The sequence below is a fragment of the Metopolophium dirhodum genome, chromosome 9, assembly GCF_019925205.1.
Source record: "Metopolophium dirhodum isolate CAU chromosome 9, ASM1992520v1, whole genome shotgun sequence".
NCBI lineage: Eukaryota > Metazoa > Arthropoda > Insecta > Hemiptera > Aphididae > Metopolophium > Metopolophium dirhodum.
The window spans coordinates 9656092-9673073 of NC_083568.1; the positions used below are offsets into that span (position 1 = coordinate 9656092).

The 16982-nt window shown below is 31.8% G+C and overlaps 1 protein-coding gene across 1 annotated transcript in view; it reads right to left on the reverse strand.

The window, feature by feature from the left end:
• The window catches only part of LOC132951954 (heterogeneous nuclear ribonucleoprotein C-like 3), a 129121-nt gene extending 112638 nt beyond the window's left edge, over positions 1-16483 (reverse strand). The window contains exon 1 of the mRNA XM_061024030.1: positions 16352-16483. The gene's annotated coding sequence lies outside the window, so the exon portion shown is untranslated. The remainder of the gene's footprint in view (positions 1-16351) is intronic.
• Between the last annotated feature and the right edge of the window lie 499 nt (positions 16484-16982).

The window sequence follows — 16982 nt, forward strand, 5'->3', positions numbered from 1 at the left end:
TGCGATGCTATCTGTTATCACTACGAGTTTTCATTTTAAAGTTTTAATGATATAATACAAAAACTAAAGAGTGACAAGTACCAATCATTTAATGAATCAGTATAGTGAGCTAATGATTTACTGGCCACTGATTGGTCAGTTCAATTTTAGTCAACCATTAAATTTATCAATATTTTATGCAATTCTGCATAAGAACACAATAAGACTGTGCGTGAAAAGGTTATTGCGTTATCATAGTTATAGTCTGGGCACTTGAATATTTTAAATCAAACGCGCCCAACTTCATAATAAATATTCGATGTATTTATTTTGGTGGAAGGAATGGCTCTCCCACACGTGAGTTCTGAATGTCCCGTAATCCTCCCTCCGATAATGTTTTAAAATCCTGTATCGGTGCCTTCCTCTTCCCCCACCCCCACCCATGTATATAGAGGTACTCTGTGCGGTCCAATACTAAAATAATATATTTTATACTATATAACGACGACGGGACTAACGAATGATCATTCACGAATTATCGCAATGTTGGAGAGGAGGTAGAGGAGGGGCAGAAAATCGAAAAAAAATCCGACAAAAACCATTTCGAATGACAAATCAGTATTGCGCGTTTACAAATAAAACGATAACTGACCAACGGATGATAAATGAAGTGTGGCTAACCGCCGCCCGTTGTCTAATCCACTATCAATCACTCTGGCCAATATGGTACAGCGCGGGACTACAACTACCTCCACCGCTGCCACCACCAGTACTATATATTATAAACAAGTATACACGACTACAACACAACACCACACAACGACTACCGACACTACCACTACCGCGGTATACGGCGTGGTACACACATAATCGACGCTAGTACACGGAGTGCACATGTCGCCGCGCGGATATGCCTGTGATGAGTATATATACCATCCGATAACCACGGTGCAGGGTGCGGGGGTTGATGGTGAAACTCCGGCCGGGTACATATTATACGCGTCATATATTTTACATATTATTATTATTGTTTATAGGGGCGGTGTGACAAACAACGATATATACGTAAATTATGTCATTTTCAATTATTAATGTACGTCCGTGACTGTGTAGGGGGAAGGGTGCAGCACCGTCTAGGGATCGTCCGTCCAGTTAAATAATAATAATATGGTATAATATAATAATATTATGCGACGGGCTTTTGAATAAACACACGAAATACAATATAATATATTATAATATTATAATATATTTGTATATTACGTGTTTTAATCCTGAAAAGCGTTATTTGAATGATGATATCCGTCCGTCACACGCTCCACCCCCATCCTCATCGTTTCACTACCATTCGTGGCGATTATATTTTTATTATTATTATTATTATGTACCTGTATATAATAATATCATGATTGACGAATTTTTTTCAACTCCCCAATAACATAATATTATAATACTGTGCAGCCAGCCATGGTGCAGATTTGTGATATATTTTTCACGCCACGACACCAGTATTATTATATTATACGCACGACAGTAATATTAATATTATATAATTACGGTTGGCCGCGATTTTTGTTTTGATTAGTTTGACGCCGACTCTGTTGAAAAAACACAATCGTTTGCTGTTTTGTTTTTGTTCGAAATATAGGTATATCGCATAAATTAAATTAATGGAAAGTTTTCGAGCTTATACCAACAATGTACACAATCGGTGTCGATGCCACAGATTGAAACTGATAACAAAAAAAATACTGTTAAATAGTATGCAACCTAGTCCGGATGTATGTTGATCGATCTACTACGGAAGACGTGCATTTCCTCCACTGACATTTTCCAACTCAAAATGAAAAAGGTAAAAATTTTTCTTTTATATTTTTAAGTTTCCCTTATTTGATCATCTAAACTTTTAGAGGTGATTTACAATATAAATACATATCTTAACATTATAGAAATAAAAAATAGACATTTATAATATAATAATATATACATGTCTATCCCTGTATATTGATTGACTTATTGGTGTCTTAGAGAAACTGTCTTTATTTATTTTAAATGTAACAATAAAGACTTATTTAGAAAATATAATTTTTGACGATTATTATTACGAATAAATATTCCTACTTTTGTTTGTTTGTTTGATGTTTGTTTATTATTTATTATTATATTTTGTTACATTTATTTAAACTAATTATTATGATACCTATATATGAATGGCGTTAGTTGAACGTTGAACACTTGAATGTGTGATGATTTCAGAATGCACTTTTATTTCACATTTTATAAACATCGAACAATAATATCGAAAAATTCAAACATTTGAATAATTTAAACTAAACAGACATTCGGATATTATTCATAGAATGTCTTCAAAAGAGCAACGATATAAATGAATTTAAATTAATTTAATTACACGCGGGAATACTTGTTGAAAAAACACGGGGCAAGACGATACACAATTTTTAGTAATAAACCTAAATCTATGATTACTTTGAAGCAAAAAAAAAATCTGTATGTTAAGGTAAATAAATGTAAATATTCATTTTTTTTTTAAACAAATTACTTTAACTATGAATATAAAATAATAATAAGTTATAATTATACATTTTGATTTAATACCTACAGTTTTTTTAACAATTTTTATGCGTACACTATAATATTTAATCTTTTCTAGTGGTGAAATGTAAAAAATCGGGAATGGGAAATCTCTTAATGAACGATTAGTAATATCATAAATCGCCATTCATTTTTGTCAGACATGTATATATGGGCATTTTTCACCATTGTTTCAAACGCGTCTAGCACAACCACAGCGGACCATACTATCAAAATTCAAAATATCAAGTTATGTTCGCATATGCGGTATACTTTACACACATGACACATATTATGTTCAACGACATTCGATAAATAATAGCTATATGCACACCGCGGTGCAGTGACGGCCATGCGCATTTATCTATAATAGATAGCTTAATTAAATCGTTGAACAGTGATAATAATATAAATAATTGTGTCGAACGCGCATTAAACGCGTTATCCTTAAAACAATTAATCACGTTAACGTATTATTCGGATACATAATAGTCTACACACGAGTTTTTTTTCGTTTAATTCTCAAATAATTGATTTTTAAAAACAATTCTCATATTCGATGAATTTTTGTAACGAAAAAATAATTATGCAATATGAATAATAATTATATTTATATTTATTGTAGCGACATCGAGTAAACCAGGTATAACCAGGCATACCATGTGTTGCACAGTCTTACAAAAAAATAAAAACCGTCCATCAATGCGCACACTGATTTGTCGCACACCTGTTGAAAATGGAACCTCACTTTTTGTATATTGATACCTTTATCCAAGTTTGAAATTTGTAATGCTGAGTTAGTGGCTAACATTACAAATTACAATACTATCTTGGACAGTTGGATCCTTTCGAAAACCAGCCAACGGTATACGAATGGACTTGTTGAACAGTTTTTGTGAGTTTCCAAGATCCGGCATAAGTTAAAATGGAAAATACAAAGGGGGAGAGGGTATCAAATACTTCCAACAAGTTGTCCAATAAATCAATATATCCACACATTGTTGCTCGGTTTTTGTAAAATTTTTCTACACGTCGGATACAAACTTCACGTACCCAACTGACCATAACAATATTATGTAAAATTTCATATAATCGCATATACGTGGAATTATCATAATATGCTCGTTACCTTTTGTGTATAAACATTATATTATTATATTACGAGGGCGTTGGAGAACTGTTAAAAGTGCATAATTTACATTTTTGCGCAGCGAACGTCATGTCGGTTTCGAGGACTCGTGACTTATTTTATTAAAAATATTTCCGTCCGTCCCGCGTCCGGAGAGCGGCAAAACTTCCCGAAAACCTTTCCAGCAAACTCCGCCGCGTAATTAATGAGCGAAACAAGTCCTACGCGCGCGCTGTCCCCGCGATATTAATGCGTTTTAAATGAACCCTCCTCACAGACACCTGTAAAACTAACGACTTTTTAATACCTATATTATTATATATGTGAGAGCGACGTAAACGTGGACGTCTCCCGAACCCGGCGCCGTGGTTTTCGCATTTAAATTCGAAAATAAAAACAACAATGCCGGCGACCGAATGCGCATTGTCGTACGCCTCATTCCAGTGGTGGGCGAACGGAGTGATGGCGATGTGCTTAGGTCGGAGGTATTCATATATATATAGTGGACCATAATAATTTCAATTCGAAACCATTTTCGTGAATTTTTAAAATTCGGTAAACTAGCTACGACATTGAGACATTGAGACGGTACTTGACGATAACACACCATAATATTATAGCAGTTGCCGTTCGAAATGGCTGCTCTTCGGGCGTAATAATGTGTATTAACAATTATAATCACTATTGTTATTATAATACCAAACAATGCGGTAAAAATAATTCTCGTAATATTCATGAAAATATGTAAAGCTATTTACTAAATTCTCCTCAATACTCAAAAAAATAAACATTATTATACAATATGTTTCAGAGTATCGTACGCAATAATATTATATTCAATGACACGAGGCGCGTCAACATTATGCTTTGAAGTATTGACCTGTTGAATCAAAGGTTCCAAGGTGTATGTTATTATAATTGTTTACTTTGAAAAAAGTAATAACTACATAGTTAATGTAATGTAATAAATAATAATATTAATGTGAAACGCATACACACCACACGTTATTTTAAATTCGGATATAATTTGGGTCATAATTTGGGTCATAATTATTATTATTATTAGTGTCAGTTTGTTTTGTGTGCCAAGTTATTAATATTTTATAAGTGTTTAAATTAAACTTTTTCAGACTCGTGATAAAATTGTGCATTTTAATATTAATGGTTCGCAAACGGCACGCCGTTTGAAGTCTCGAACGTTGAGACTAATGATTTATATCATTTGCAGCGGACGACGAGGAAAAAATGTGTTATTTACGATAGCGGTGTTAATACAATAGGTATAGACGTATAGTACCCAAGTACTATAGACAACAAGATGTCTTGCAATTTTCGAAATATGAAACATAAATATTTAATTCTAATCGCTAAAATTCGAAAATTCGAAAATTCTAATATTATTATAGCTGAATTCAAAGTTTCGTGTTGGACTAATTAACGCTCATTCGGTCTGATTGAATTATTTTTACGAAATACAGAACTATTTGACATATACATATAGACCATGAAATCGTACCTACCTATATGTATTATTTTGATTTAATGAGAACGATTTGTAGTAATATGATCTCGTAGCGAAAAACAATATGACTACAACCACGGTTGATATTTTCATATTCCTATTTTTTTTTAACTCAGTTCTGGTAATACGCGTTTTTTGTTAATATTTATTATACGGTTGTTATTATTAAAAAATCGTTTATCTTTTCCCCCATTTTAATAAATTGTTAAATATTCGTTGGACGTATCACGATATTGTTATACACTTTTTTCAGTATTACGCTTTAAGCTTTACTTTTAGACAATAGGTCGTCTCGCGTAGACTTTGACACGTTATCATAGAAAACGGAAACAACAAGAAACATAACACGCGATATTTTGTTCAACTACCCATCTGCATCACCATAAAATATTTATATTTTATATAATATACAGGACGATTAGTCTTGAGTTGAACACAGTTTTTTCAAGAACTATATTTTATGTCTTTGGAAATATATAATTTTATTTTATTTTACATAATTCGAAGTCATTACAATTCTTTCAATTTTTCACTTTTCGAGTGGAGTGTTTGACACGCGTTTGTTGACTATTTACTGTATATTTGAGTTTAATAATTTACTCATAACTGGTTAAAGGACTACTCGTTCGATATTCCGTCATTTAAAAAGATTTTTTTTAAATAGGTACATTGTTTGCGTATAGGAAGTAATGAATTCAAAATATCACGTACGCCGCAAGAGAGGACCCTCTTTGACCTTCAAAAGAATCATCCTGTATAATATAATATTATTATACATGCGTATGTTTTATTAGCTTTACCGTGTTTGGCAATTATTATTGTAAGTATATCATATTATATAGGTATATAGTACAGCGTGAGTGTACGGTTAGACGGAAAATGAAAATGTACCTACCTTTCGTGTGGCGAACGTTTTACACTGAAAACGCGGTTTTACCTGTCTACTATGTTTAGGGTACGGTTACCGTGTGTGTGTGAGCTTATTTATTATGTATAATATGCGATATCTTCCCCTTCTATCTAACCGAATTAATCTGAGCGTTGGTGGTGTGTGTGTGTGTGTGTTGTGAACGCCCTTGCGGTGGCTGTAAGAAATGTAGATATATGCACATAATACATAATAATATTATACCGAGCGATTATTATGAATTTAATACACTATAAAAATAACAGCCAACTACGGATGTATATCTTGACGAAAATAATGTACTGATATTTTTTATATGATAATATAATATGATATTATAATAATAATAATTATTATATATATAATATATTATATTATTATTATATGCGGTGACCGAGGATGAGAAATGAGGTTTAACGACTGTCGTGTTTTTATTTATTTATTTTTTTTTTATTTATTAATCTGCGGCAACTTAAGCTATTGGGTGGTTTTTACTGTAAGGGAGGGTACTGTAAGCTTAAACACGTGAGTTTTGGTTTGGCAGATTTTTTAGTGGACACCCATAGGTATCTTCCATGCCCGGGTGGGGGATGGCGGCACTTCTCTCTGGACTCCGTGACTTGCCATAATAAAAATGCCACCCGTGGCCGGCATCGAACCGGCGCTGGTGTGCGTCGCAACCAACACCTTAATCCGCTCGGCCACTTCGGCCCTTTTTAATTTTTATTATTAGGTATTTTAAAAGTCATCGGACTTTAGGATTTCGACTTCCTAATTATTTTACACACGACACTGATGTCGAAATAACGGTATTCGTGTTGAGGTAAGAATGTTCTGGTATAAGAACAGCATTTGCACATAAAAACGTTTATCACAATTGTCCGAAATTAAGCAGAAAAAAATGTATACTCGACATACTAACATTATTACGATCGAGTAATCTACGTTAAAAATATTTTACACAGATAATAATTTAATGTCCAACTTATAATATAATATAATGTGTTAATCTAAATCGGCGTAAACGTACTATTCGTTTTCTTTTTTTTGACACACTTAAATAACTATGTACAAGAATTACAACAATTGAATATCAAAATATACTATCGTAAAAATATGAACGCAATACTGTTTCTGCATAAATTCAACTCGCACGTAGAAAATCTGAAAACACAAGAACATTTCAAACTCTCCGGAGAGATCGTGAGAGGAGTACAATTATTTTATTTCTTTTAGTAATAACTGTTTACTCCAGTAGCATATTATAGATAGTAAGAATTTTTATCATTTTACACTTCGAGTAAAAGTTTAACGCGATGCCGCACATTCCGTACAGATTTAAACCAAATACTTATCACAAAGAACTCAGATCAGCGTGTGTACAATATTATTATGTGACAACTTATAGTAATTAATGTACGACAAATTGTTAAGACACTGAAGTTAAACATCATAGCATCAGTTAAAATAATATGAAGATGATTAAGTAGATATTGTCTCTATTATTATTATTCACGTTATTAATTTTGTATGGCTGGTATAAAGTACAAAATTAGATAATTACTCACTCATTTTTATTATATATTCCTTTTAATAATGGTAGGTAGTCAATCATAATATTAATGATAATAATATTATTATTATGGTAATATGGTTTTAAATTAATGTAAATTACGTATATATTTTTCAATAACGAAAAACTGATAACACGGCGTGTTGAATAGGCAATTTAGTTACATCACTTAATCATGGCGGGTGGGTACGTTATTTGTTTTTTTCGAATATTATAAAGATGGTTGCTAAAACAACACATCACAATATTATACAATAAATGGGAAATACCTAGTACAGTCAAGTTACTTAAAATCTGAATATTATTATTATACTGTATATATTATCTTTTTATTCTGGCGATTGAATGCAATTATTTTAGGCCATTGGATCTGTTATTACTGTCTAAAATATAAAATGAATCATTATTTTCATGACATACGTATATTTTTGAAAATCATAAACACAAGAAACATAATATATTTGTAATTCAATTACAAATATATTACAATGTTGTATTATATTTTAAATTTTAAGTTGGTTGTTCGTCTTATCTATTATGATACCTACATTTTTGTATAGATTATGTATATTTATTTTAGATAGTTATATTAAAATAGAATCTTTGGATTATGATGTTTGTAATAATAATTATTAATAATTGTTCGTCAGTGATTAATTTAACTTGGAACATAAAAGCATTTGATTGATATAAATGTTCATACGCTTATACGTAATTCCTGTATAAAAATCATTTTTATTTATACATTAGATATTGAGAATAATAAGAACAAAATATGTGAATATAAACATTAAATATTATGTAATTCTTGTAACCAAACTCTAATCAAACTCTAATCAAAAAAAAATGTAAGCATTTCATCGATGTGGATAATATTTCCATTAATTAATGCATTTTTAATAACATTTTGACTACTCACACATAAATATCATAACATTATAACTTAATTCCTGAAGGATACAAAATATGTCCTGGTCCTATTCGTTACTACTCTTCAACATAATATTCTAAACACCGGATTTCCCCCTATGGATTATTTTTATTCAACAATTATCGTACCTAAAGTCCATTACTACAATATAATAATTCTATTATAAGTTAAAATTATGAATGTTTGACCACGATCACACACACACACGTAATAGACAGTGGATTTTAAAACGTGTGGATTCATATATTATTATGATAATACATTTTTGAAATAATTTTAATAATATATGCATTTTCCCGCGCAAGGCCTTACGAACAACCAGAAAACTCGCAGGATCCACTCTGTATATATATTATTATGTACACTGCAGATGATACCTATCCGATATTCGCACGATTCATGGGCGTCCCCATGATTGGCATAATCTCGCCAGTTATTTAATAATAATATTATAATATTTTCCATTTGTGCGTGCAAATTGTTTGCTGCGCTGTTGACACACAACAACCCTTTTTTTTATCCACCCATCGCGTCGACGGCTCGCATGCTTTTTCCCGAACACCGCTTCGAATTACTTATGCTTGGCCACGTGACCGAATTGCGTTTGATACAAATTATTTGTTTTTATGATTATTATTGTTCAGCCGGTGTGACGCGGTACTAAATATATATTTAAAATTTTGTGTAAAACCATTATTAAGGACTATAATCCTAAGTGCATTAAGTTTAATAACAGAGTACCTAACCACTCGTTCAAATTTCGATTTGGACGTATTAACACTTAAAAAAGTCATAATGCAGTATAGTGTTTTCATTCGATAAAATAATTTCAAAAAATAAACTTATGAAAAGTAAATATAGAATATAAGTATATGAATGGTAAGTATCTGAACATTTATTATTATGAGCTTTAAGTAAAAATTCCAAAAATTATAATTAGAATAAGTTGATTATTAAAGAATACAAACAAATGGAATAAGCATACTTGGTGAACCACCCTGTATCGTCGTATAACCGTGGCGCCCGTACGGTCGTAAAACAAGAAACCGTCTCTTACACACGACCCACCCTTAGTACGCTCTCTGCTGTTTGTGGGAGTAGGGGGTACGGAGTTAATTTGTAAAAGGTCGGCGGCGCGACGTTAATTCAAATGAATAAACGACGACGTCGGGGGTTATTATATCGTAAAGATTGATCGCGGGAAATCGCTAAATTCTTTTGCGATTATATAATATCTCACATACACGTCGAGTCATCGTCGAAGAATATTTCACATTTTCACACACCTTAATAATATTCTGATATCGTTTGTATTCACCTGTAAGCCATCTGTAAAATGTCTAGAAAAATATATTCGGTCACTCGAAAGTAGTAAAACTATATTAAGTATACCTTTAATATAATAGTATGCACAATGTCATACGCCGTACGTTTTTAGCTACAATCGATATATTGAACATCATGTAACGACTTTAAGGTTTCAATACGACGATGTATACCTATTATATTACAAATAAGTTATAGCAATAATACTGCCACTGGTACCTATATTAATACGCAGTAAAAATAAGTGAACTTTTTAAAATTGTTGAATGTCAAAAAATGGAATCACTCGATTTTCGTCGTTGACATATTTAGTTTACAATTTAATGTTTAATGTTAAACAAAAAAAAAAAAAATCCAAACAAAACATTAACATAATGTTCTATATTATAACTTTAGCCAATCCGACAACCGTCTCTCGACATTCCATTTTGGTCAGCGAGAAAAAAAATATTCAAAATAATGTAGGTACCTATATATTATAGTTAGCTAAAATCATATATTTTTTGGATTGCGTCCCAACTACAGCTGCAAAGTGACGCATATCGATAGAGGTATCGCTGTACCTCTACGTTGTTTTACTGACATCGAATCGATAAATTATATTTTCCGCAATAATAATAAATAAATAATAACAATAGATAGATGTACGTCCGATTATATAATATTATTATTATGTATAAGCGTATTATTGTGTTTGCTGTTTCGGCTGCGATATGTCAATCCAAACGTATATTGAATACGATTATTATTAATTATTGTTGTTTGTGTTTAATTTCAGACCCATAAATCATACACGATAATAATAATATAATATACGACGGAAACCATATCGAGAAGTCAGCTCGCTCGCGGGCCGTGCTTACCGTATATAGTATTGCTTGTTTTTACGTCATATCAGCCGTGTTTACATTTTACAAGCACACGTTCACAAAAACATTTCGAAGATCGCGTACGTGCTCTGCAAAAACATCCGGTTGTGCGTTGTTTGATATGTTATATTATATAATATTGTTGGATGATAATAATCTGTAAATATTCGCATAAACGAGCAGGAAATAAAAAAAATTGGTTTTTCCGATCGAAAACTGTTTAATATCACATATCGCCTAATATTATATTATGCACATCGTAAATATTTTTTTTACGGAGAATTACGGTGCCGCCAAAAAATGAAACTTATCTCATTCCTCGGTTTTATTTCTTTTTTTACGGGAACATAATATTAATAATTCCTAACCTTTTTTGTTTTTTTCGGGTAACTAAAGCGATCGTTTTATTTATAATTTTAGATTCTGAACGGAGCCGGGGGGCCATATTGTTTGTACAATGACGTTTACTTTGTTTGTTTTTTTTTCAGGGGCAGTAAAACAGCTCAAAACGTTCCGCACCTCTCTGCAGTATCTGTGTATACAGATTGAAAAATGAACGCAGATTGCATAAAAGAGTGGTCGTTTTTTTAAATTATATTTATTTAAAAGTAATTCTATTTGCCATCCGAAAAAATGTTATTCAAGTTGATTAAAACCATTATTTGCCATTAACCATATTTTTACCATGGCACGAAATCACAATAAACATATTATAATATGTATATGTATATATAAATACATAATCATTAAATCAAATGCAATCATTTCGACTGACTTCTGATTTTAATTCGTGTATTATTCGGGTGTAACTCGTGTAAGTCGGTTAATTCGAAATACGCGTAAGTGGTATATAGTAAGTACTTATACAAATAGCGCGTAAAAGTACGATGACTAACGACAAGTATTTCCGGTGGTGATATATAATAATATTATGGTCATGAGCGTCGATCGTTAAATAAAAATATAACTAATACTTTCCACCAGAAATCTGTGGCTCTACCCTGCATCTCACATTAATCAACTTATTGCATTTGTATTTGATGACAATTGTATTATTATTAATAGATAAAAAAAAAAGTAAGATGTGGAGCTTTGATCGCCACTCAAATATTAGTATGTCACTGATGCACACGCACACAAACATACACGCGTGAGCATATTATCAAAAGAGGATGAGAAAATAATTCATCATTTTCGTTGTATCATGCTCGGGAATAATAATAATAATAATAATTATTATTATTATTATACCACGGTCGTGGTAGCCCCCATCGAGCAAAACCACGCGACAACATTACGTTCGTGTAATATTTAAATACCGCACAGTATCGTTTACGCCACCGCCGTCGCACTGTGTTACGGGTGCATATTTAAAATAATCGTTCACCGACAGCAGTCTGCTCCATCGACCCGTTCCCGAGCTTGCATTTCATATTATTATATCATGTTAATCATAGCTATTTTGTCGACTAATAACGTTACATATTAACGCTCTGAGCTAAAATATTATATCCATCACACGTCGTCGTTGTCGTCGTCATAATTTTACCGTCGTCGTACGGTTCTTGAAACTTAGTTTTTTTTCTATGGTATTTTGTCGGATTCACCGCGTTCGCACAAAAGCGTCCTGTTATAATAATTATTAACTTGTTTATCTTAAGAATTTACTGGGGGTCAAGTACAATTATTCCGATTTTGTTTTCTCCTGCCTCCGTGGGTACCAAACTGTACTTAAATATACAGTTTTGTTTTTATGCGTTTTAGTCGAATTACAAGAAAGTTCTTCGCCAAGTCAAACAGTCGCAATTAGTCGTCAAAACGATCGTTTCCGAGACAAGCTATTCTTTTAATAATAATTAGTTCCGTCGCCGCCGTCCAATTAGTTTTTGCAACAACGGCAGAAGCGGAAGAGTAACACTAATAGATATGATGTGCATTTTGAATTTCGATTGTTTAGCGCGAAACCTTATTAAGACTTGCACATAAATTTAAGACCCATTCATATAGCAGAACGCGGCCAAGCCGACGCACGATGTCTCCTGTAGTGCATAAACTTTTCGTGCAATTAGATAACTTTGGGACTTTTATAAACGCGCGTGTCTACCCGTGAAATGACATGGACGCAGTGTTCCTAAATATACATAAATATAGGTGTGTGTGTGTGTTTCGAAGTCAATCGCCGAAATACCGAAACCTAAATGCCCTCACGAGATGGGTATATTACAATATTAATAATTATAGGCACGCACGCTCCGAGTTGAAAAGCTGCCCGTTCTACACGGGTCGGGGGGAACACTGCAAATAAAACACAACAATAATATAATATATTTTTATCAACGAAACGATGATCGACGGAATGATAACATATATATAATACAGGTTAGGTTAGTTACTCGTTAATTATTTTATCTAACTGAAATCACTTTTTGTGTGATCAATTTTGTGAAAAGTCGTATAGTTGTGATTATGTTCTATAGTTCTTACATCTTACTAGAAGTGGGTGTTTCTATGTTTTTTCACATATTGTTGTCATTGACTATAGGGTATAATATGCAGTTTTGGGGGTAAAAACTGAAGACGATTCATTAAACGCAAATTTTTTTTACATACCTAAGAGTGTAACTCGGGTATTCCGAATAAGAGGATATTTTAGTTTCTATACCATAATAATTTGGTAAATTTTGGAAACTGAAAAAAAAAATACAATGTATTTTAATCTTCCTTCAATTATTATTATTAATTTTAATTATGATGTTCATAAACAATTTTTTTTTAATAATTTCTCGATTTATTATCTTTTTAAATTATGATTTTATTTGAAAATTGTTTTAGATGAGGTAGATAGTCATATTAACTGTTCGTCAAATAATTTTGATTTACACGTAATATGGTAGTATTATCTCTTCGTACAGGCATTTTTCTTATGTATATTTTTGTTAAACAAAATTTAATTTTCATATTAAACCTTATTTTATCATTTTAATCATTTGTACTCAAAAGTATATTTGTAGGTTTTCACAGAGCGCATTACAATTTAAAATCATATTTTTTATCATGACAATCCGGACCCTAGTGGCCTAGTTATGACCTAACCTTGTGTTGAAGCGAACACTTTTTATAAACTCTTTAAATTGGAGATCTGTGCACAGTATTTTTGTCAACGCACAAATAAAACTAAAAAGCTAAAGCTTATTTCAAACCGATTATTTTTGATACATTTTTTATGGTATAAATTAACTTGATTTTAAATTTAATTACTTATAGTGGTCAGTATACATATTATTTTAATGTTTTAATATTATATTATATTATCCATCAAATGATTGACAATTTTCGTGAATGTTATAAAAATCGTAGCTTTATTTACTGATTTATCACCTAATAAATAATATTATTCTGTACAATACTTATGAATATTATTATATTTCTATTATATGCGCATATTCGTGTTTAAATACGACTATACAAGTTGCAATTTCAAATTTTTTTACTAAATTTATCGTTATCCTGTAAGCATAATATAAGTATTGTGACAAAAATATTTGCAAATTGTTTTCCTAACGATTTTTAAAAGCCAGCACACAAACTGAGGATACCAAATATTGTATTAACATCTTAATAAAAATATTGAAAATTCCAAATAACGTCGGAAAATTCCTCAGATATTGGACCCCGAGGTCCCGAATAATGAAAAAAGAAGTTGTAATGTTTTAAAACCATATCCTTTATTCGACGAATATTTGGTAATTAGAGTTTTAATAAAGTTAAAAATTCTAAACCTAGAAACAACGAAGAATATACAGTTCAAAGATATTAATATTATAATATCTTTTTCGTGGTATATTGCGTTAATAGGAATAACACAATAATGTTTTCAATATTATGATATTATGTAAGTACGGTCTTATCAATCTTATAAGAATCAAGGAAATAAAGTAAAGAGCTTTCGATCTGATATTTATCCAGTTAAATAGACTTATTACATAAATACACAATATTTTTTTTTATTTCATTCATAATCGTGATCAAACATTAAATAAATAATTAATACGATTGAATGAAATATACATAATAGACTACCGATGACAAATAAAACGTTCCACTAAAATAATTATGTTACTATGTACTAGCATTTAACACTTTTTTCTGTACTGCCGTAGATTATTGTCATTGCGTAACTCGCAAATATTATTTCATTGATTTTTTAACAAAAATCAAACTTTCAAAGTTTCTATTATATATTTCGAGACATTTTACGAACTCTGCAAAAACTATTTTCCTTTGTAATAGGTAAACAAAAAAATCTTGTAGGTTCTTTTACTTTACTTTTACCTTTAAGTAGTCAGTGCCATCACTTTTCATTGTTGCGTAGAATTAATAAACTTGACCAAAAACGTGATAATGTATTTTGTAATATGTTTTATTATATTTGGTAGTGATTCAAATTAATTCTAGTTGTATTACTTAGGAGAAAACTCATGAGCCGAGACATTTTTTATCGTCGAGCATTTTTTAATTCCCGCAAAATTATTCATTTTTTGGAATTTCACGTTTGTTTTTAAATTTAAAATTAGAAAAAATGAAATAAAATTATATATCGACTCATCGTTCCTGCTCAATCATTTTCAACTACTATCTACCATATATTATGCGGACTAACGAGAATTATCTAGTTTTTTCAATGAGTAAACGTATGTACCTACCTGTCCTACCTGCAGGAAATTTAAAAATAATAAATTTAATCAGGCGCGATGAACAAAAATATATTATTCTGAAAAATGATTCTTACATTTTTTTTTTTTTTTTTGATTTTATTTTTCTTGCATCACACGTCTTATACAATTAATTATACAATGCCAAAAAAAAATTGGAAATGGAATATTAAATTCAAGTGCAAACTATTATTTTAATATAGGCATTATGTTAGGTTAAGGCAGGGAATTTGGGAATATACCTAATATATTATGTACCATATATGATACAAGAATTTGATTAATCTCGAGTGAATGGCCTTAGGTGGCCTAACATCTCATTTGAATGATAAAAATGTAATTGCTTACAATAATAAGTAATCGTTTACAACGCGTTAGATTCTATTTTTAAAATCACAAAAATCAAACATTTGCACAACTTTTCAATTTATTAAAATTAAAAAAAGTAACGATAATATATTTTTTATTAACTAGGTATCACGTTTATATTTAATCGTAAAAATGTAATAATTTATAATTATTCTAGTCAACGGAATGTTATCATTCAAATAATTTTTGGCTATTAGAAATTAATATTCAACATAGTAACTTATGTAGATAATAATATTATGTTGAAATTATACTTGGTTGATTTTTATTAATCAGTTAAATTACGGTCAGAGGTACATTGACCGATTTTCTACTTAAGAAATCAAGCTTACCAGGTATGATTTGTATCAATCATACAATATTAAAATTATGACGTGTGCCAGTTATATTGTGCATATATAGGTACATAAAAAATAGACGATATTAGTATAACAATATGTACCTGGTTGCTTATATTTTGCGATCAGTGGCGTCGGCGGCGGCGGTATCGGCGGCGGGTCAGTGCGGCGGCGACGGTCGGGCACGTATGTCTATATCGTCGGGCGAACAACGTCCGTACTGAACCACATGCGAGACACGCCGCCACGACCACCCGACGATTTTCCGGGAGCGCAAGCGCCCGCGTCGCGACACGCCAACGCCTCCGACGCCGTACCGGTCAACAAGTCACCTCTGTCGAGCGCGCGCATCGCGGCCGCCCGCATATATAGTCTCTTGCTCTCTCCGCCCTCTTGTATCGTTTTTCGGCGGTCGCCATACGCCCCCCATGCCCCCCTCCCACCCCATAATAGATCCCCCCAGCTGTGTATGTGCCTTTTTTTCCCCCCAGCGAGCAACCGTCATCCCCATATAGAGTCCGCTGAGTTCTTCCATTCGCGTTCACGTCACTCCTGCAGTTTTGTTTTAAAACCCCACCCATCCTATATCCGATTTTTAAGCAGCTGAGATATCGTGATCAATAATATTATAATGTAGATTGTATAAATACGACGATGATCGTATTTGAACGCAAAAAATGTGCACTCTGATATTTTATCTTCCATGCTGCTTTGGTAGCTTGTCCGTGTTGGAGG